The sequence below is a fragment of the Mastomys coucha genome, unplaced genomic scaffold, assembly GCF_008632895.1.
Source record: "Mastomys coucha isolate ucsf_1 unplaced genomic scaffold, UCSF_Mcou_1 pScaffold12, whole genome shotgun sequence".
Lineage (NCBI taxonomy): Eukaryota > Metazoa > Chordata > Mammalia > Rodentia > Muridae > Mastomys > Mastomys coucha.
Genome location: NW_022196894.1, coordinates 52,748,033 through 52,768,991, shown reverse-complemented (window position 1 = coordinate 52,768,991; position 20,959 = coordinate 52,748,033). Strand labels below are relative to the sequence as shown.

At 36.6% G+C, this 20,959-nt stretch overlaps 1 protein-coding gene across 1 annotated transcript in view; it reads left to right on the top strand.

Moving 5' to 3' along the window:
• Positions 1 to 14,148: 14,148 nt before the first annotated feature.
• Zpld1 (zona pellucida like domain containing 1) overlaps positions 14,149 to 20,959 on the top strand; it is a 59,305-nt gene continuing 52,494 nt past the window's right edge. The window contains exons 1-2 of the mRNA XM_031364714.1: positions 14,149 to 14,196; positions 14,399 to 14,501. The gene's annotated coding sequence lies outside the window, so the exon portion shown is untranslated. The remainder of the gene's footprint in view (positions 14,197 to 14,398; positions 14,502 to 20,959) is intronic.

The window sequence follows — 20,959 nt, the reverse complement described above, 5'->3', positions numbered from 1 at the left end:
CCAATGGATGGCTGTGAGCCTTTACTTCTGTATTAGTCGGGCACTGGAAGAGCCTCTCAGGAGGCTATATCAGGCTCCTGTCAGCCAGCACTTGCTGGGTTTGGTGATTGTATATGGGAAGGATTCCCAGGTGGGGCAGTCCCTGGATTGTCCTTCCTTCAGTCTCTGAAGGGAGAAATAAAATACCCATGGAAGGAGTTACAGAGACAAAGTGAGGTGAGAGTTTTTGCATCATTTTCATAAGGGAAATTAGCCTGTAATTGTCACTTACTGGCTCTTTATATGGTTTGAGTGTCAGAGTAACTGTCCTGTCATAAAACAAATTGCACAGTTTTTCTTCTCTTTTTATTTCATAGAATAATTTGAGGAGTATTGTCATTAACTCTTCTTTGAAAGTCTGTTAAATTTTTGTGCTAAAGTGATCTGGTCCTGGGCTTTTTTTGTTGAGAGACTTTTAATTACTGCTTTTATTTCACTAAGGGATATAGGTCTATTTAAGTTGCTTGTCCGATACTGATTTAACTTTGGCAAATGGTATGTATTGAGAAAGTTATCATTTATTTTAGATTTTACAATTTGGAATACAGGTTTTTTAAAGTTATCTCCTTAGGTTCCTCTGGATTTCTTTGGTATCTATTGTTATATCTCTCTTTTAATCTCTAATATTGTTAATTTGGGTATTACCCCCCATTCTTTTAGTTACTTTCAATAATTATTTTTTTCTTTTACTCCTCACCCCCTAATAATTACTTTTAATAACTTAGTTACTTTTAAAATCTTACTGATTTTTCAAAGAACCAATTCTTGGTTTTATTGATTCTTTGTATTTTTTGTTGATTTATCTATTTTATAATTTCAGCACTGAATTTGATTATTTTTTGCCATATAATCCTTTTGGATGTGATCTCTTCTTTTTGTTTGAAGGTTTTTGGGTATGCTGTTAAGTTGTTAATATGATAACTTTCCATTTTTTAAAAATGTAGCACTTAGTGGTATGAATTTACCTTTTGGAACTGCCTTCATTGTATCTGATGGGTTTGAGTGTGTTGTGTGTACACTTTCATTCCATTCTAAAAAGGTTTTATTTTCTTTACTATTTCTGTTCTTATTTCTGACTCATTTTTTGTTCAGTAGTGAATTGTTCAGTTTCTATGAATTTGTAAGTACTCTGTTGTTTTGACTGTTGTTGATATTCAGCTTTAATCCATGGTGGTCAGATAGCATGCAGGGTCATTCTTTCTTTGTTTTATTTGTTTGTTTATTTGTTTATGTTGAGAATTTTTGTGTTAGAATGTGGTCAGTTTTGAAGAAAGTTCTATGAGTTGTTGAGAAGAAGGTACATTCTTTTGTGTTCAGGTGAAACGTTCTATAGCTATGTTAAGTCCAATTAGTTTATATTCTCAGCTTCAGCAAGTCTTTGTTTAGTTTTTGCCTGGGTGACCTGCCTATTGATAAGTGTGGTATACTGAAGACTCTCCTATCAATGTGTGAGTGTTAATTGTGATTTATGCTGTAGTTGCATTGCTTTTTAAATTTGGATACTCTTGTGTTTTTGTACATAGATGTTAAAAATTGTAATATCTTCTTAGTGGATTTTCCTTTGATGATAAGTATATATTTTCCTTCATCATATCTTCTGATTAATTTTGGTTTGAAGTGTGTTTTGTCAGATATTAAAATGGCTACCACAGCTTGCTTATTTGCTCCATTAGCTTGGAATTTCTTTTTCCATTGTTTTACCTTGACATTATCTTTATCTTGTTAAAGTGTGTTTCTTGCATGCAGCAGAAAGTTGGATCCTGTTTTCTCATTTATTCTATTAGTCTATGTATTTTTACTGGGGAACTGTGGCCATTGACATTGAGAGATATCAATGACCAATGATTGTTGATTCATATTATTTTGCTGTTGTTTTTATTGTATATGTATGTATGTATATATATAAGTATGTATGTATATATGTATATAGGTATGTATGTGTGTGTGTGTGTTTCCCATCTTGGAATTGTTCTGGTCTGAGAATATTATGTTTTCTGTTTTCTTGGGTATTGTTAACTTCTTTAGGCTAAAGATTTCCTTCTAGTGTCTTCTATAATCTGTATTTGTGGATAGAAAAGCTTAAATTTAGTGTTATCATAGAATATCTTATTTTCTTCATCTATTGTGATTGAAATTTTTTCTGGGTACTTAGTCTGGGTTGATATCTGTGGCGTCTTATAGTTTGCAGTGTATCTGTCCAGGCTTTTTCTACTTTGAGAATATCCATTAAGAAGTCAACTATTCTGAAGGGCTTGCAGCCCCTTAGGACGAAATACAATATGAAGTAACTAGTACTCTCAGAGCTCTCAGAGACTAAACCACCAACCAAAAAGTACACATGGTGGGACTCTTGGCTCCAGCAGCATATGCAGCAGAGAATGGCCAAGTCGGTCATCAATGGGAGGAGAGGCCTTTGGCCCTGCGAAGGTTCTATGCCCTAGTGTAGGGGAATGGCAGGGCCAGGAAGCAGGAGAGGTTTGGTGAGTGGGTCAGTGAGCAGGGAGAGGGGGAAGGGAACAGGCTTTTTGTTTTTTTATTTTCATTTGGCTTTTTTTGGAGGGGAAACTGGGAAAGGAGATATCATTTGAAATGTTAATAAAGAAAATATCTAATAAAACATAAAAAAATAAAAAAATAGTTAAAAATTAAAAAAATAAAAAATGTTAAAAGAAAGTCAGCTATTATTCTAAGTAGTCTGCCTTTATATGATATTTGGACTCTTTTTTTTCTTTTTTGAAGGTTTTACTATTCTTTCTTTTTGATGTACAGTTAGTACTCAATTATTATGTGACAAGAGGAATTTCTTCTCTTCTCTTCTCTTCTCTTCTCTTCTCTTCTCTTCTCTTCTCTTCTCTTCTCTCTCTTCTCTTCTTCTTCTTCTTCTTCTTCTTCTTCTTCTTCTTCTTCTTCTTCTTCTTCTTCTTCTTCTTCTTCTTCTTCTTCTTCTTCTTCTTCTTCTTCTTCTTCTTCTTCTTCTTCTTCTTTTCCTCCTCCTCCTTCTTCTTCTTCTTCTTTTCCTTCTTCTTTTTTCAAAACAGGGTTTCTCTGTGTAGCCTTGTCTGTCCTGGAACTCACTCTGTAGACCAGGCTGGCCTCAAACTCAGAGATCCACCTGCCTCTGCCTCCCAAGTTCTAGGATTAAAGGCATGTGTCACCCCTGCCTAGCCAGGAATTTCTTTTCTTGCCCAGTATATTTGGTGTTTCAATGCTTCTTGTACATTTATGGGTACCTCTTTCTTTAGGTTAGGGAAGTTTTATTTTATGATTCTGTTGAAAATATTTTAAGTGCTTCTGACCTTTTGCTAGGGAACAACTTCAGTTGCAAGGTCCAGAGACAGGGTGTTGGCAAAAATGAAGGTACCAACCTTTTGACTTTCAAGCAAGTGGCTCTGAGTAGCTGAAGCCATCTTTTATTATACAATCATAATATTTCTTGGCTGAGTAGTGACATCATTGGTTATTTTATTTCAAGTGCTGGCTGACAGGAGCCTGAGATAGCTGTCTCCTGAGAGGCTCTGACAGTACACGACTAATACAGAAGTAGAGGCTCATAGCCAACCATTGGACTGAATACAGGCTCCCCAATGAAGCAGCTAGGGATAGGACCCAAGGAACTGATGGGTTTGCAGCCCCTTAGCATGAACAACAATATGAACTAACTAGTACCCTCAGCACTCCCAGGGATTGAACTCCAACCAAGGAGTACACATGGGGGACTCATGGCTCCAACAGCATGTGTATAGCAGAGGATGGCCAAGTCAGTCATCAAGGGGAAGAGAGGACTTTGGCCCTGTGAAGGTTCTATGTCCCAGTGTAGGGGAATGCCAGGGCCAGGAAGTGGGAGAGGGTAGGGTAGTGAGCAGGGGGAGGCGGGAGGGAACAGGGGATTGTTTTAGTTTTTGTTTTATTTTTATTTTTCTTATTTTATTTTATTTTTCTTTTGGAGGGGAACCTGGGAAAGGAGATATTGTAAATAAAGAAAACATCTAATTAAAAAAAAAAAGAAATGGTTTTCTGCTATTTACCTTAAAAATGCTGTATATATATATATGTATATATATATAATTGAAGAGGCTTTACTATCTCTGGCAACAAAAGAAAAAGAAAATGAAAGAAAGCTGAAAATTATATAACAAATTGCTGCACTTATTAACACTGCAGTAATAAAAAAAAAAAGAAATCACAACATCAGCATTATAGAAACCCTTGATTATAAAAAGCCTGATACTTTCCTTTCCTCTTTGCTCCTCACTGGGTCAATCACCCCCTGACCTTATTTTGCACTACAAAGCACAAGTTTAGCAAGCCCCAAATAAATATCTAGCCAGGCATGTCCTGTAGACATGAGCACATATCCAGGTGTTAGCAAATGCAATTACACAGTTATGCAAGGTGAGAGGCAGATTAAACATTTGTGGGTAAAAAGTTCAATCTTCGCATAGCATCCCTCAGCCATAATACTTTTTAAGTTGTACAGAAAGACATGTACCAAACAACCATTCCTAAGAATACTTTATACCATCTTCCCAAGAAATATTTTAAAATCTCTATTGATCAGATTTATCATCCCCATTTTAAGTCTTTGTTGATCAGTCAAAGGATACTCAGTGTGACTGTAGCTGTTTCTCTACGGATATGATTACATGTTCCCAAATAACCAGGATTAGTGTCACATCTGGAGGATCAATAGAGGCAGAAAAAGGAGAGGCTTTGAGCCGGTATGTTCCTGACCTTGCCTGTGACCAACAAGGTGAAACTAAAACTTGCTATGAGCATAGATAGCATAGAGAAAGTAAGGAGAGTGTGTGGCACATGTGATCACAATAATAAGCACAGAGGCCACCAAATTCACCACAGGCCCTTGCCAAGTGGGAAGAGGTTTCCGTGGGCTTTGTCACACTAGAGACTAAGAGTTTCCATTGCCACAGTAGAATCCCCTCAGTGAAGCACTCATATGCTGTTCTTCTTCATGGCCACCTCCAACCTGAGTTTCTTCTTCTTCTGTTCCTATTACACTTCAATTTGGTCTTTTCATAGTGTCCCACATTTCCTGGATGTTTAGTGACAACCTTTGTTTAGCGTTAGCGTTTTCTTTGACTGAGATATACATTTTCTTTGTTGTGTTTTCAATGCCTGCCATCCTCTTTCCATCTCTTGTGTTCTGTTGGTGACACTTGCTTGAGACCTAAATTTTTATTTCCAGATTTCTCTGTTTGTTTTTTTAAATTTTTAATTAGTATTTCCTCCTTCAGGTTTTGAATGCTCCCCCCCTCCCACTGCAACTCATTTTCTTTCTTCTATTGTTTGTATTTTCATAGATATTTTTTTAAGGAATCCATTAATTTCCTCTTTAAGAATCTCTCACACTTGGTGTCCTGTCTTTCTACTGGGGGTAGACTCTATAGGTTCCCTCTCTTCACTGTTGGGCAATTCATCTAATGTCCCTCCCTTTGAGTCCTGAGGTCTCTCACCTCCCAGGTCTCTGTTACACTCTAGAGGGTTCCCCTACCTCCTACCTCCTGAGGTTGCCTGTTTCCATTCTTTCCGCTGGCCCTCAGGGCTTCAGGCCTGTTCCCCACTTCCCCTATTCCACAGTCAAAACCTCTCACCCAGAATTGTTCCTGTCTGAAAGAACTAGAGGGACAAAAATGGAGAAGAGCCTGAGGAAAAGGAGGTCCAGCAACAGGCCCAAATTGGATGGTGCTCAGGGGGAAGTCCCCAGGCCTGACACTATTACTGATGCTATAGTATGCTTACAAACAGGCACCTATCATGACTGCCCTCCCAGAGGTCCAACAAGCAGCTGAAAGAGTCAGATACAGATATTTACACCCAACCAATGGACAGAAGTTGGGGACTCCTGTGGCTGAATTAGGGAAAAATTGGAAGAAGCTGAGGAGGAGGGTGACCCTATAGGAAGACCAGCAGTCTCAATAAACCTGGACCTCTGGGATCTCTCAGACACTGAGCCAGGCAGCATACACTATGTGATACCAGCCCCCCTACCCCCCAACACATATACAGCAGAGGACTGCTGGCTCTGGATTCAGTCAGAGAAGATGCATTTAACTCTTGAGAGACTTGGGGGCCTTGGGGGTCGAGAGGTCTGGTAGGATGGGGATGGGTGGGGGGACATCCTCTTGGAGATTAGAGGGAGGAGGTTTGGGATGTGGAAACAGTCCGAGGGTGGAGTTGGAGGAGGATGAAGTCTGGACTGTAAAAAAAAAGATTAAAGAATACAAAAAATAGAAAGAAGATAAAAAATGATCTCTAACATGTTTATAAAGGCGATTTTAAGGTCTTTGCCTGTTGGTTTATCTCCGTTGCAATGCTCAGGGCTTTCTTTAGTAGGGCTGCTGGGCTCTAGCAGAGACTTGTTGTCCTGGTTGTTTTTGATTATGTTTTTAAACTGGAGTGTAGGCAACACACTTTGGGAAGACTATAATTCTAGGTGTTGATATCTACTCTTTGCTGGGAGGGTGCTGGTATCTTTACTCTTTCCTTGGTTTCTGTTGCCTTCTCTGGATCTTGGGAAGGTGTGGTGGCTGTGTTACTTGGTAGAAAATTCTTCAGGGATCCTGATAGATGTGATCAACGTGGGTTCCCAGTAAATGTGTTTCTGGGATGAGACTTGGGAATTGCCTTTGAAGGGGCGGGAGGAGAAGTAAAGCTTTGCAGTTTTCCTAACTGCTTTCCTGACCAGAATGATAGTTTATATTTTACACTGGGATAATTATTTAATTGCTTAGTGTGGAGATTAGCATCTGTGTTGGGCAAATGCATGCATTGATTTGCCTTTGGTTTTCCTTCTATGTAGCATTATTAAATATCCTATAACCATAATTTTACATTTCTTATCAAAACTGAAATATGTAATTCCACCAAAACATCATTTCTCAAAGAAATTTAAGAGGATCTAAAAAAAAAAAAAGTGCATCTGCCTTTAAGAGATTTCTAGCTACTCCTATCATCTATCTACTAAAACCCCGGGGTAAGTTACATCACTCGATTACTTTCTAAAGCCCTTAGGTTGCTGATGGCACAAGTGAAATGGCCTTTCACCAACTTAACACTGGGATTCAGAAATGGTGAAGTGAAGAAGCCACTTAAAGTTTAACTCCCTCTTTATTAAGAATTCTTTTGAAACAACAAAATTGCTTCTTGGCACCTAAAAGCATGAGAGAAACCTGTTGACTGGAAATTGTCCCAGGGACTTTAGCCCTGAATAGATTCTTTGTTCATTAAAGGATCTCTGTAAATGTCTTGTTCAAAAAGAATGGGCTGGAATGGGAAGACTGGTCATACAAGGCCCAACAGATTTCCATCATGTTTTAAATATAATAACATTAAATTTCCACAATATTTATTAGACTAGGTAGAAACCAGTGTATTGTCATAATAATTGCTTATATAAATCTAAAAATCCCCTTCAGAATGTAATTTTCAAAGGATTCCTGAGATTTCTAGATGTTTTCAAAGCCTTCTTTCAAAGCTCTTATCATCTCTGTTTATAACCATCATAAACAAAAGAAATGCTTTGAGTTCCAAAGAACAAAGTATAAAAATTGTTTAATATAGACAAAGTAACTCTAGGCTGAAAAATTGGGAGCTAGAGGCAAATAGCATTGAATGTCTTCAAAGCTGCGGGTATCTAGAAGAAAGCACGTCAAGATTAGCAGATGGTCTTATTCCCTTTGGAGTCCACAGGCTCAAATGAATACTGACCTGGGATCACTTATTCAAAGAGGTTGGCTTCTTCTGATGATTTAATATGTTGTGTAACAATAAACGGTGTCACTCAATTTGAGCGTTGGAATTTGTCTAGTATGATTCAAGATATTTATGCTTGGACAATGTCACATTTGACTATTGCTCAAAAGTCAATTCTTACTCATATTTAACTTTTTAAACTGAGACTTGTGAAACAAAACAGATAGGGAATTTATGGAAGACTACACAAGGATTCCAAAGATTTTTCAGCCAGAATAATAATTTGGCTCAAATAAAGTAATTTCTCCACTTTGGGCACAGAAAAGTGAAAATTTAGAAATTGTCTTTAAAATTATAGGTGAGAATGTAGTAACAGCATTTATAAAATTAGCTTGCTCTATAAGTATAGTTATGAAGACTGATCTGATAGGATGTAACTAACTGTACACTCAATCTGGCTATTATCTATATTTTACCACTATCATCTACAAGTGAATTAAAAGAAAAATGGCTGATTCAACTGTGAATAATAGAAATTCAAAGTCAAGAACTCTAACCCTGTAATCTAGCCAAATTAGTACTTAAAATTAAGCATCACACTTGTTTCACAAGTCTTCTTAGAGGACAATGATTTTTAGTGGAACCACCTTCTGACTCTGGATTCTGTGTTTATTATATCCCCACTAGTAGTGAGATGATACTGAAAAGAATTTGAGCTTACCATAAGAAGAAATGTAGAAGGAGCTAAGATTAATAAAAAGGGGCAATTTAGACACAAGGCAACGAGTGTATTTAATTTGCCACTTTGATTTATATAGTATTTATCTCATGCATATGTGGAGTGGCATGTGTGTGTGTGTGTGTGTGTGTGAGAGAGAGAGAGAGAGAGAGAAAGAGAGAGAGAGAGAGAGAGAGAGAGAGAGAGAGAGAGAAAGAGCATGTGAGGTATGCTCATGGGAGACTGACATAACTAGATGGGGTATACTGTTGTGAAAATTTGTTTTCAAAGCAATCCTATGACTTTTACAATTAAAGAATTGAAGACAATGTAAATAAGTACTATTTAGCTAACAGGATGTAATATAGTGCTCAGTGTAGAAACATGTATGACTTTTGCTAAAGTAACAGCAAAATTATCTGTCCTTCTGTGCTTACTACATTTAGATTTTAGCACAAGTAAACAGATAACTGAATAAATAAACACTGAGCAAATGAACACACTGTTCTTGCTATGGAGTTTACCATAAGCTGTGAAACTGAAATGAAAAGACAGGTTGGCATTGTCTTTCCATTTTTTTAACAGTAAAATTTCTGAGTGTGTTTGTTTGTAGGCTTGGAGAGTAACCAGACAGGTCTCATGATATTCATAGACTCTCACTTTAAGTAAATCAATTTGAAAAAAAAAACCCCAATGATTTGTTGTTCTAAGGTTCATGTTATACATTTAATTGCTTCATTGTAACTTACAGATGTACAATGGCTTATCTTTGTTAAAATTTTCTTCATGAAGCAAGTATATTGTAAGAAAGGTCCTTCGTAGATAATTATCTGTATGAAATATTTTAAATAAATGACTATCGTGAAACAAAAATTATGTAGTGTTTTGCATATATGAATACACAAACATATTACTCTCATTGCTATAAACTTGCCTACATAGAAGTAGGCTATAAGAAAGAGAAAAATTGAAAAGATGACAGAGAAAATTGAATAGCTTTATTCCATACATGAAAAATGATTCAGAGATTGAGTTCTTTCCCATGTACTTTGTATTTTCATCTATATGTTCTGTAGATCAAGCAATCTTCATAATCTGAAAACTCTAAGCTGATTAATTTTGCTTTTCATCTTTTATCCTCTGTTCTGTTAATAGTTTCAATTTAATATTCTTCTAAATGTGTAAAAAAGTATCTATAATATTATGACCAATCCATTAGAAAACTGATATCAAGAATTTCCCATTTTGACTTATTTTCCCTTCATATTGTCACATATTTTATATGATTCAATGCAATACATGAAAGTTTGATATTGGGCCAATGGATATTCAGAATAATAAATGTATAAATGACACCAAAGTTCCAGTTTTCAGTTCAAGAGAGCACCACTATTAGCTAACGGGGTAGTACTCTTCTAAAAGAACATAGACTTTTTTAGTAAGAAATGATTCTGCATTTTTTTCCTGGTGAGATGGTGACATGGTCTCATCAGACTTTAGAAAATAGAAATTCAGACCCTATTCCAGGCTAACTCTGTGCAGATGACTACACCTCATGAGGTAGGAGTATAAAATCTGATGGGTTTGAACACAAGTTTTGATCAGCTTTCTCTTAGATAATTGGATTTCTGGAAATGTTGGGTAATGCATTCTTTCTTAAAAACCTTGTGCAGGAGTGTAGCTACTGCACCCCTCAGGCAAGCTTTCCTCCATTAGGGAAACTCTGTATTTTCCACTGGGACATGTTTCTTACTCCCCTTGAGGTGGATCCATATCTAGGTTAACTGTGTAGCTTACATTGAAAACGTACATTACTGTCCAGCCCTGGTAGTATTTGATGATTCCTCTTCTAAGGAAGAAACTACACCCAGTTTGACTATAGGATTCAGGATAAATGTCCACACTTCCACCACAAGTATGAAAATATGATAAGATTCTGTTTTTTAGCTTAGAAGTTTCTCAGAATCCTTGGTTTAAAAGGCATATTGTTACCTTATTATGACAACAGAAATATGATTAGAACATTTTTCCTAACATAATCTAGTTTGTGGCTTTCAACAAAAAGCCACTGGAAATACAAACCACAATTCCAGCACTTTTATTGGCAAATAGGGCAATATTGGTGAGTGGATACAGTAATTGCCTTATAATAGCCATCAGCACTTCAATTTACAATTATTTTAAGTCTAATGGTTTTGATCAGGCATTTCCAGAAATAAGTATGCTGAAGTAATCCAAGAAACAAGGAAATGCCTTGCAAATAAGAGAGTGATTTAAAAGCTTTCTTAAAATTATTCGATATCAGTTACCTAGTAAAGCTAGTTCCTGGAATTGACCACTTGTAAATATACAACTGCCAAGAAATAATAGAACTGAAAATGCTGCAGCCACAGTCTTTTCATAGAAAGTGTCTAGCATCTATCAAGTCATACACGTAAGGGCAGTGTCTAAAACATCCAAAAGAGCAAACAGTAACTGAAATGTCATGGCAAAGAAGAGACACAGACACAATACTTTCCACTGCTGCTTTAAAGTTATGAACTCAACAGTTTTAAAGTAACATTTTCCTGTTTTGTAATAAAATAAATACAGTATGACTTCAGTTTTATACCTGCTTCTTAACTAATTTACAGATTTACACTTTTATGTTAATCTAGATGGAGAGAGCAGTTTGAGAGGGGCACATGTGCATGCTGAAAACTTGGGAGGATAGCTGCAAATTTGAGGCTTGTCTGGATTACACAATGAGATCCTGCTTCAAAGACACACACACATACAGGCTAACATTCTGCTTTCAGATTCCTTAATTTAGAAGTAATTTGTAGATTGTTTGTTGAGCTGAGAAATCCTTTGTTCTTATGCATGAAATATATTTAGACAGTTTCAAGTATAGCTAAATGTGTTTTTATAACTTGTCTATAATGTATTGCTAAACTCCTCTGAGACAGAGCTAGGTCAGGAGTCCATATGTTATAACCAACTTTGTGAGAAACCCATGAGAAGCCCCACTTCTGAACTCTGCATATAGTAAGAACACTATTAGGTTATGCTCATAAAATATCCATATACCAAGTGAAGATAAGAAACAAAAAGAACTGGTTCTGAGTGTGTTGTAGTGGTCAGGTCTGGCAATTAATGGGAGGGAGAAAGAGGAAAAAAGTAGAAATGGTGGAGGGTATATTCAATGTAAAATGACACTACTATGGAAAATATCCATATGTAACACAGAATAATAATAATAATATAATAAAATTTTAAAAATCTATTTTATGGCTGTTGGACTGAGTATTTTATTCTAAATGAAAACTAAAGTATGTGTATTTGTAAGTTTCTGCACGTGTTTGAGTTTGGACCCATTTTAGAGCACTAAGGAATTCTGAACATGATGATAAACATTTCATCACACAAAGATATCAAGCAACAAGTTTTTTACTTTTCTTTGTTATACAATGGTTGATTGTAGAGCTTAAGTATATCCTGATTCTTTATACTGAAAAAACATTTCTTCTAAATGAAACAAAGGACGCAAAACTCTTTTAAGTATGCCCCCACAGTTCCAACTTACATAACCAGTTTACTCTCATGTACAGTGTCATGGAGGGAGGGCTTTGCACTTTCTTTTTTCTAGCTGAAGTAACTCACTCATTGAACGTGTAGTTAAATGGTCTTTAAGGAATAGTAGGGAAGAGCCAGTTAATTGAGGAGTCTTGCTAACCAGAGTGCTTTCTTGCTCTAAATTCAAGCTCTTGCAAGAACTGGTATGTGCTGGCACCTTCTGATTATAAAGCATTCAGCCTGTTCTGGACAGGTAACTGCTCAACTCTCGGTTTCTAGTGCTATCAGATGCTGATGAATGTTAGATATGAGTAAAATTATCCTCTGCTAGAAGCATATGTGTATTATCAGAAAGCACAACTACTCAGTCATTTAGCCCAAAAATATAGCCTTTAAGACAAGACATTTCTTTGATTAGGGGCTTAGCGTTTACATGTGACTGGCAATTTTTCTTTTAGAGTTTTGCAGGATAAGTGACATTGTTGTGAACCACATTTTCAAAGGAAAAAGGTAATAAATAATGTCAGCTGCTGTATCTGAACTGTTTTATCTTTTCCTTGCTGAAAGCCTCTAATGGAATTATTGTCTTTTTAGCTAACCAACTTGCACAGTATGTGGGTAGTGGTATTCAATATTTATGAAATGCTTGTTTCTCATAGGACTAAAGCAACCAATTCTCATGCTAGAGATGACGGGATTTATCAATTGCTACTTGAACCTGTTGCCTTTTCATCTTAAGACTTAAAACTATGGAAGTCATGGCTGGTATACGTTCAAGGTAAAGCCTGAAATATCTCTGGGAAACATCTGACTCAAAGCCTCATTGTACATACAGACCTGCCGGAGCTTTCCGAAATGAACAAAAGATGCTTCTCCTGTCAATATGATTGCAAATACACTAGGCCTGCTATTACTGCTTTTATGGTTTTAATAAATTACAAAATTTAAAAGAAGCTTATATATGCAGTATTTGTTTCTTTCCCAGTGCTAGAGATCGAATCCAGGTCCTGGTGTGTGTTAGGAAAGCTCTCTACCACGGAGATATATGTTCAGCCCTTTAAGGAAGTTTATATTAGTAGAATTTGAAAAATCAATAGATTTCTATGTTTCTTGTTGACTCATGTAGAAGAATATTAAGCTTGTTTAGAGATTTGATACACCTTTGTAAAACAGAGCCTGGATTTTCTTGGTGTGGAAAATTGCAAATTCTCAACATTAAGTAAGAGGTAGAAGGCATTGTGAGTAGCCTTGGGCTATTATTTTTCATTGGTTACATTAGATTTAAAATCACTTACTGTTTAGGAAAAGCGTTTGATTTCGAGGGTTGGCTAGAAATCTTAAAGAGACTGAACTCTTGAATTTCAATCCTAATTCACAATAGCCATAGGCAACTTGCCTATAACATGAAGGTAACTGAGTACTTGAATGTTGTTAATGTTCTCTGAGTCAATTGAATAAAATGAAGTGTTTTACAGGTATAGGCCAGTGGCATTACTGGCTGAACATTGTGCCTTTTCAGGAGAGGCATTATTAAGTATAAATGAAATGCTATAAATCAACACAATGGGCTTCCTCCTCCTGTACAGTTATCCCCAAGAATAACAGCACACAAAATAAAGCTTTGCTGTAGCTTCTTTGAAATGCTTTGAAAGGCATCCCCAAGGCATGAGTCCCAGCTTCCCACTTTTCTTTCCAATAAGAAATCATAGGAGCTATTTGAATGGAATGCTTATTTGACTTCTAGCTGGGTGCAAGGCTCCCAAGGCTTGTGGGGGTAGGAGTTGTTTGGAAGCCCCTAAACAAAAGCAGAGATTATACAGATGCTTGGGTGTCTGGCTCCTTCTTCACAATTGGGTCCTGTTTGATTTGTTTGCATTGACATTCTTTTAGTCATTATTATCCACATCAAACCAGCTTTCACAACGATATTCCATATCCCATTTTCATCACTACATGAAATGTAGCATTGAAAGGACCAAGCAATCTTTCATGAAGCACAACAGGACATTGACAGTGGAGCAGATTAATTCCTGCTTCCATCCCAAGGCTTCTTACTCTATGATTTTTTTCCCCCTTCTAGACCTGCAGGCTTTCCCTCATCAGGCTGACCAAGACTCTCTTCACACATACCACACAAGACTCCTGTACAGTGTAAAATGGAAGATCAAAAGCAGGTATGGAAAATAGGAGCATGCTAGTGAAATGAAAACTGAAAGACGCTCAAGTTTCATGTTGGTGATGATTAGCCTTGCAAAATCTCAGACCTGTGGAAGCATTTTTTTTTTTTGCTTGTCTAAAAAACCCAAGCTTTTTCTTTCTTTTTCTTTTTTTTTTTTGAAAGGACTTTTCATAATGAGCAACTCCTCTCATTTGAAGGTTGGAATCTTTTCTGAAAGAGTTTGGTAGGCATTTGAACACTGTCACATGCAGTGAACCAGGCACATGGAGGACAGCTGACTCTACAGAACCAAGGACTTGGGTAAGTGCCCAGGGCTGAAGCCACTCAGAGTGGCTGCTAAGGCTGCCCTCGAGTGAGTGTGCAAGACTTGCTTTAATTTAATTATATTTTCGTAACTCTCACAAGACAACCATTAATAAAGCCCTAGACAGTGTTTTAGGTTCTGGCAATAGGTATTTGCTTGGGAAACGTAAAAAATTGTTTTGCATTTCACAAAATTAGATTTTTGAACACTGTAGTCCTTTGTGATTAATTTGATGAGATTTGAAGAAAATACCAGCTTTTTGGACATCATTTTCTTTTTAAAGCTTGAGGTACTAAGTTGGGTAGGACCACCATATGTTTGGTATAAGCTCAAGTCTCTGTTCACTCCCAGGCTGATAGAACCCAGAGACAGTCTGGTAGTGAAAGCAAACAGACACTTTATATTTGCTGATTTCTAATCAAGGCTCCATTGCACCAGAGAAGCTGGCTGGATATGGGTGGCATCATCTCTAGTTACAAAGATGATATGATAATTGAAAATAATTGTAGCTTGATTTTTCTCTAGCTGAAAATAATTTTAACTCCCAGCTTCCCATTGTTAAGTATTGACCTGGAATCTCGGATGACTTGTGGGAACTCATCCACGACTGATGGAATACCTTTGATTTCCATTTCTTAGGACGACCCTTCCTTTCCTGTGCTTCCTTCCACTTTCTACTTGGCAGAACTAGTTCGTTTCTTGGTTTAAAGTGGAGGTCTCACTTCTGGGGTCCATAAATTTGAGACGATAAGCCTTTGAGTCCTTTGCTTCTCCTGATTAGTTTTGTATAATTCACTCTACAGGTTTAAGCAAAACAATTCTTGATTATAATTGAAAGCAAAGGCGTTGAATTTATGTAAACTTCTAGGATTTCTCTTCATATACATGGGAAAATCTGGCCTAATTTTCTTTTCAACAACTGGCCTTTCCTAGTGCGACATAATTCAGAATTCTTACTTGAGTCATAGTATGAAGTTACAAATTATTTATTTCCCCAGCAATTTTTATTTACAATGATAATACTTAGCAAAATATAAAAATTTGGAAATACACTATATGTAATTTTGTTTTAGAACTTATTTTCTAGAAATGTCCTTAAAATGTAGCCATCATTCTTAATAGTTGCCTAGCACTGTAACTATAGGGTAGATATTCTAGTAAATTACACACTTGAAGACATTTGAAGCTCAATATTTTCCTCTTGAAGATGGGTATAACACATAGATAATAATAACTGAATTTCAATACTAGGAATTTGTATTTTAAAGGTAAATTTTGATCAGTTGAATCAAGGGCACATGCTTGGACTATAATCTATTATGTTTTGGTATCCAATCTTAAATTTCCAAAGACTCCCATGTTTCTGTCACCCTTTCAATGGCCTGGGTTAGAATCATTAGGAGAAATTGATGATACCTTCTATTATCTAAAAACCTGTAAAAAGCAAAAAATACTTCCTTGTAAAAAACTCTCGTTGTTGACTAATTTACCAGATTTATGCATTGTTTTCTGGATTTAAGCTGAGATGTAAACTAGCTCAAAACTATAAATTAGGGTTGATTTGTTTGCGGTGTTTTGTTTTTACTGCAAAATGGTTTAGCTGGGAAGTAGATATTGTAACCTTGCCAAGATGCAGCAAACGGAAGCCCTAAGCTGAAGTTTTACAAATTTAGGGCTATTCTTCATTGTTATTAGCTGTCTAAGGTGATCTCAAGTGGGAAATTATATAGCATGCCAACTTCCATTTCTTCAGTGGTGAGGAAAAGAGGTACCTTAAGCAGTGGCCCATCAGCCCTGTCAGCTCAACAGGGCTCTTCCAAATGCTGAATGCTAATGACCAGTGGCCTTCACCAAGGCTCACAAAAAATTAATAGCAAAGAAATAAAAATATACTTATTGAATTAAATTTTCTTAGAAACATATTATGTTCTAAAGTCTGGATTTAAAACATGTGTCTATAATCATATACTAATTGTTTTTATCATTTCAGTCTGGTCCAACATATAAGGCCACATAGGAAATGTTCCATATTTTGTAAATATCTATCTCTACTGATCTCATTAGTCACCGTAGCTCAAAGAAAACCATAGAAACTAGTGTATGCAAACAAGATATGTCCCAGTAACAGTGTATTATAAATGAACTGCATTTGAATTTTATGATTTTATATAGCTTTAAATTTTTAAATGAAATGTTATTGTTTTATTTTCTTTTAAACATTTAAAACTGAAAATTACTCAGGTCACATGTCATATAAAATGACCTGTAGATTATGGGCAAAATCTGGTCATAGTTTAGTGAGTCTTTGGTTTAAAAATTAGTTGTCTAGAACTTAAGAAATGATACACTAATATAATAAAGTGTAAAATATAAAATTATGCAGGGGAATCTTTAATATGTTTTAGAAAAATAACACTTAAAAATGGAATCTAATAAAAGAAGCTCCAAAGTTGCCAAGCCCCAAGGACACCAAAGCTGAAGGTAGATTTCTGTCACCACATGTGTAAAATATTACCCAGACTCCAATATCTAAGAGATGATTTTACTTTTACTTTTTCTAAATGAGGGTTGAGAAAAAAATGCAAAAGGAAAAAACCATTGGCTTTATTGTTTACAGAGTTAAGAGTCTATAAAATAAGGCTGACATGAAGCTTCCTCTGACATTACCCTCATTCAACAGAGAAGAGTGATTGCTTCTTTCTATTTTATTGTTGGATGTAAGGTTTGCGGAATATACTTATCGTAGACCTAGCCAGGCATGTCCCCACCCATGTCACAGCTCAGCATATTATCACTGGGCCACGGTACAGAAGGATTTATGTTTCAGGAACTGTACTTTCCATGTTAAATCATCTTTCATTAGATAGAAAATATTGAGGTGTTCAAAACAAATCATGGCCAATTTTCCTATTTCAAAGGCAAGTTATAGAACATTATATGTGGTAAGTTATAACAACTTTTCAACTTTAGGTATTCTTTTTTGGATTTTTAAATTATTTATGGAATTTACTTTTATTTAAAACTCCTGTGTATTTGTGGTCACAGATTTAAATTCTGACATACAGAAAGAATGCTAAACAGAAATTTATTTTGAATAAACTTTAAAATTGTAGTGCAATTATATGTTTCTAGTTTCTAAAATCCTTGGATTATCAAGTCCACCAAAATTAATGCCATCATTATTAAGAGCAAGAAAGACTTAGTAAGAAATTGTGCTATTTATATTTGAGGGTTCTTTCAGCTAATAAATATTGATATTGTTTATGAGGCACAAAAAGTACTAGCTGAAGAAATATTTTAAGTGAATTAATTAATCAAAGTACGGAATATAAATATACTAGTTGAATATTTTTTAAAAATGAGGTTAATTTATCAACTAAATTTGAGTAGTTTTAATTCATGAATTTTACATAAATAGACATAATTTTAAATCAATTTGCATACCACAAATCCTATTTCTCTTTCCTTTTTTGTATTAAAGGCATATTAGCCCAGTATAAATTACTTCTAGTTATTGGTGAGCTGATTGGGTTTTAATTTGATTAATGTTTAGATGAAATTGAAAATTTTAATTCCATTAGTAATGGAATAACTAAACACTAAAGTACTGTCTTGATAAGGACTGTGTTGATTCATTTAATTTTCCACATTTTCTTTGGTTAAAAGGCAATCATTCATTAGCAAACAGTTTTTGAGAGTCTGTAGCTCATCTTGTCCTTTGCTAGACTCTAACTAACAAAGATGAAAGCATGTTTTCATTCTTAAAGAACTTATGGATTGATTAGAAGTGAAAACAAAGCTCAACACACAAGGGTGACTTCTGTCAGGAGGAGGAGATGGTAATGTCTGCAGAGCCTCTGAGGTTCACAGCTTCAGTAGGGGAGTGAACCTAGCAGACCATGGCATAAAGCCAAGGTCTCTGTTAAACATCCCATGACCAAGAATTACCACTAACACTGAATTCAGGAGACTGTGAATCCAGTGCAGTACATTTCAGGACTACTATTATACAATGGGACACAAGCTTTTCCTGGAATACAGAGAAAGACAAGATCTGCTTTAGAATAGGGGTGGGGGGAGTGCACTGGTGGAGAAGTGTCTTGAAAGAAGTGTTAGCTGCAAAAGGACTCTTGAAAAGCAGAATAGAGAGAGACATTCATGTGGAGTGAGCTGGTAGTATCTGTTTTCCAGACTCCATGCAGAGGAACCAAAATGAGCCATGATAAAGACATGCAAAATAACTTCTTATCTTGGGCAGCTGTAAGAATCTTTGCATAGAAGGATGATAGGTGGAGGGAAACAGAAACCTGGTTTTACCCAGGTAAGAATTGATTTATTTAGCCATATCACAGAGTCACAGAATTGGAGATGTTTTGGGAACAATGTTGGAAAGAGGGATGTCAGTGACAAACCTGATGTGATCAGACAGACAACAATAGACTTTATGAACCTTAGTGGGAATTGTTAGGGATCTGAAGGAAACGAAAACATTTAACATTTATGTTGGAAACGAACCACCGGCTGAGAATTCTCTCTACTGTTTCCCAATAAATATGATTTTGATTCAACGGCTTTTACTTTTTGTCAGAATTATATCAGAGATATAAGCATTGATTCCTAGTATTTTTTATTAGTGTATTTGCTGCTGAGTGGTTCATTCTGGCAGGGTTGAACTGTGGAGTTATGGTGATGAAGAGAATTGTCCTTTCTTGAAATTGATGCTTTCAGAGTCTAACTAATGTGTGGAAGTTTGTTTACCAACAAAACAAAACACTAAGGGCTGGAGAGATGACTCAGCAGTTAAGAACACAGACTGCTCTTTCAGAGGACCTAGGTTCTGTGGGGCAGGGGACTGCACCAGGAAACTTGGTAAGAATGAGTGGGTTCAGGAACACCTGCGCCAATCTGAGGATGGGAGGAGTTTCTTTGCTCCCTACCAGAATTTCTGGCCCGGAATACATGACCACACTCTGCACATAAGGATGTGACCTATGGTCACATAGCCCAGAACAGAGTTCTCCATGTTAATGAGTTATCTAGATGGGCTCTAAGGGTTTAGCCAATGAGTTTCCCTTCCTGGACATTCCTTCCTGAAAAAGGTATTTAATCTCTAGTCCACTCTGGGGAAGTTGTATACACCCATTTTTCACGATGAACAATCAATAAACAGTTTGGAACCAAGGACTGTCTCTTTCACCGAGAACCACCTTAGAGAACATGGAGAAAGCCTTTGTCTACAGAGCCATGGTGGCTGAGTCTCCCACAGAAGGCCCCTCCTTAATCTTTGATCATTAATGATGAGCTAAACCAGAGTTTGCCCTTCCCTGGCCTTGGGATTTTCTTAGCAGGCCCGAGGCCCCCACCATTCCCAACTCCTCCATGTGGTTTCTAGCAGTGTCTGGATGCCAGGAAGTCAGGGAACCCCAGCTTAGACTTCAGCCCACGCCATTTCTCATTTGTACTGAGGTCCACATCTTAAGCTGTGTTTTCCCACCCCCTGAGCCTTGTATTGGCCCTTCCTGCAAGTCTAACACCTGATGCAGGGTAAAAGCAGTCTAGCGTTCCATGTTCTTCTGCCCGGCAGAGTTTCCACACCCCAGTGGCAAGGCTGAACCAGAACCACAGGGTTCAATTTCCAGAACCCACATGGTGGTTAATGGCCCTTAATAACTCCAGTTCCAGGGGATCCAATGCCTTCTTTTCATCTCCATAAGCACTCATGCAGTGCATGCATATATATATATATACATGCAGGAAAAACATTAATGTACATAAAAATAAAGAGAAAACTTAAAAACCCTAAAACAATTCAAAATAGAGAAAGAGAATCTCAATTCTAGAGAAATCTGTTCCTCTATTTCAGTGGTTCTCAACCGTGGAAGCTTGCTAGGAGCACTGGGAGAGAGATATAGTGACATCTTTTATGCATCTTCTCACAGACACATTTTTATTATAATGAGCTTTTGTTTCATGCTGTCCTTAGTAGAACATTCCTCAAAATATTCACTTGGAGAATGTCAAGTAAATTCACTTAGGGAAGAGATCCCAATGTCTATATGGATTTAGGTGTAAATTTGTCTCATGTCCCAGTAGCCTAGTTACAATTAGTACATTATCTGTAGTCTGAGGCACAAGCCAAAACATCTCAGTCTCCTGCTCACTTCCTTCCATTCTCCTCCATGGTCACTTTGCCTGATGCTGAGTTCTTCAGTTTAGAGAGCTTACCACACCTGGTGTGGTCTACAGATGTATGTATTGATTATTTTATTTATTTACATTTCAAATGTTGTTCCTTTTCCCTGTCTCCCACCCCCTACAAATCTCTATCCCATCCCCCATCCCCTTAGTCTCTAAGGGGGTGTATCTAGATCTGGACTAGTCCTTCAGATCTCTAAAGTCACTGTTGTTAATGAGAGAGGAGCTGAGAGCCATACCTAGAGCTATGTTTTATATT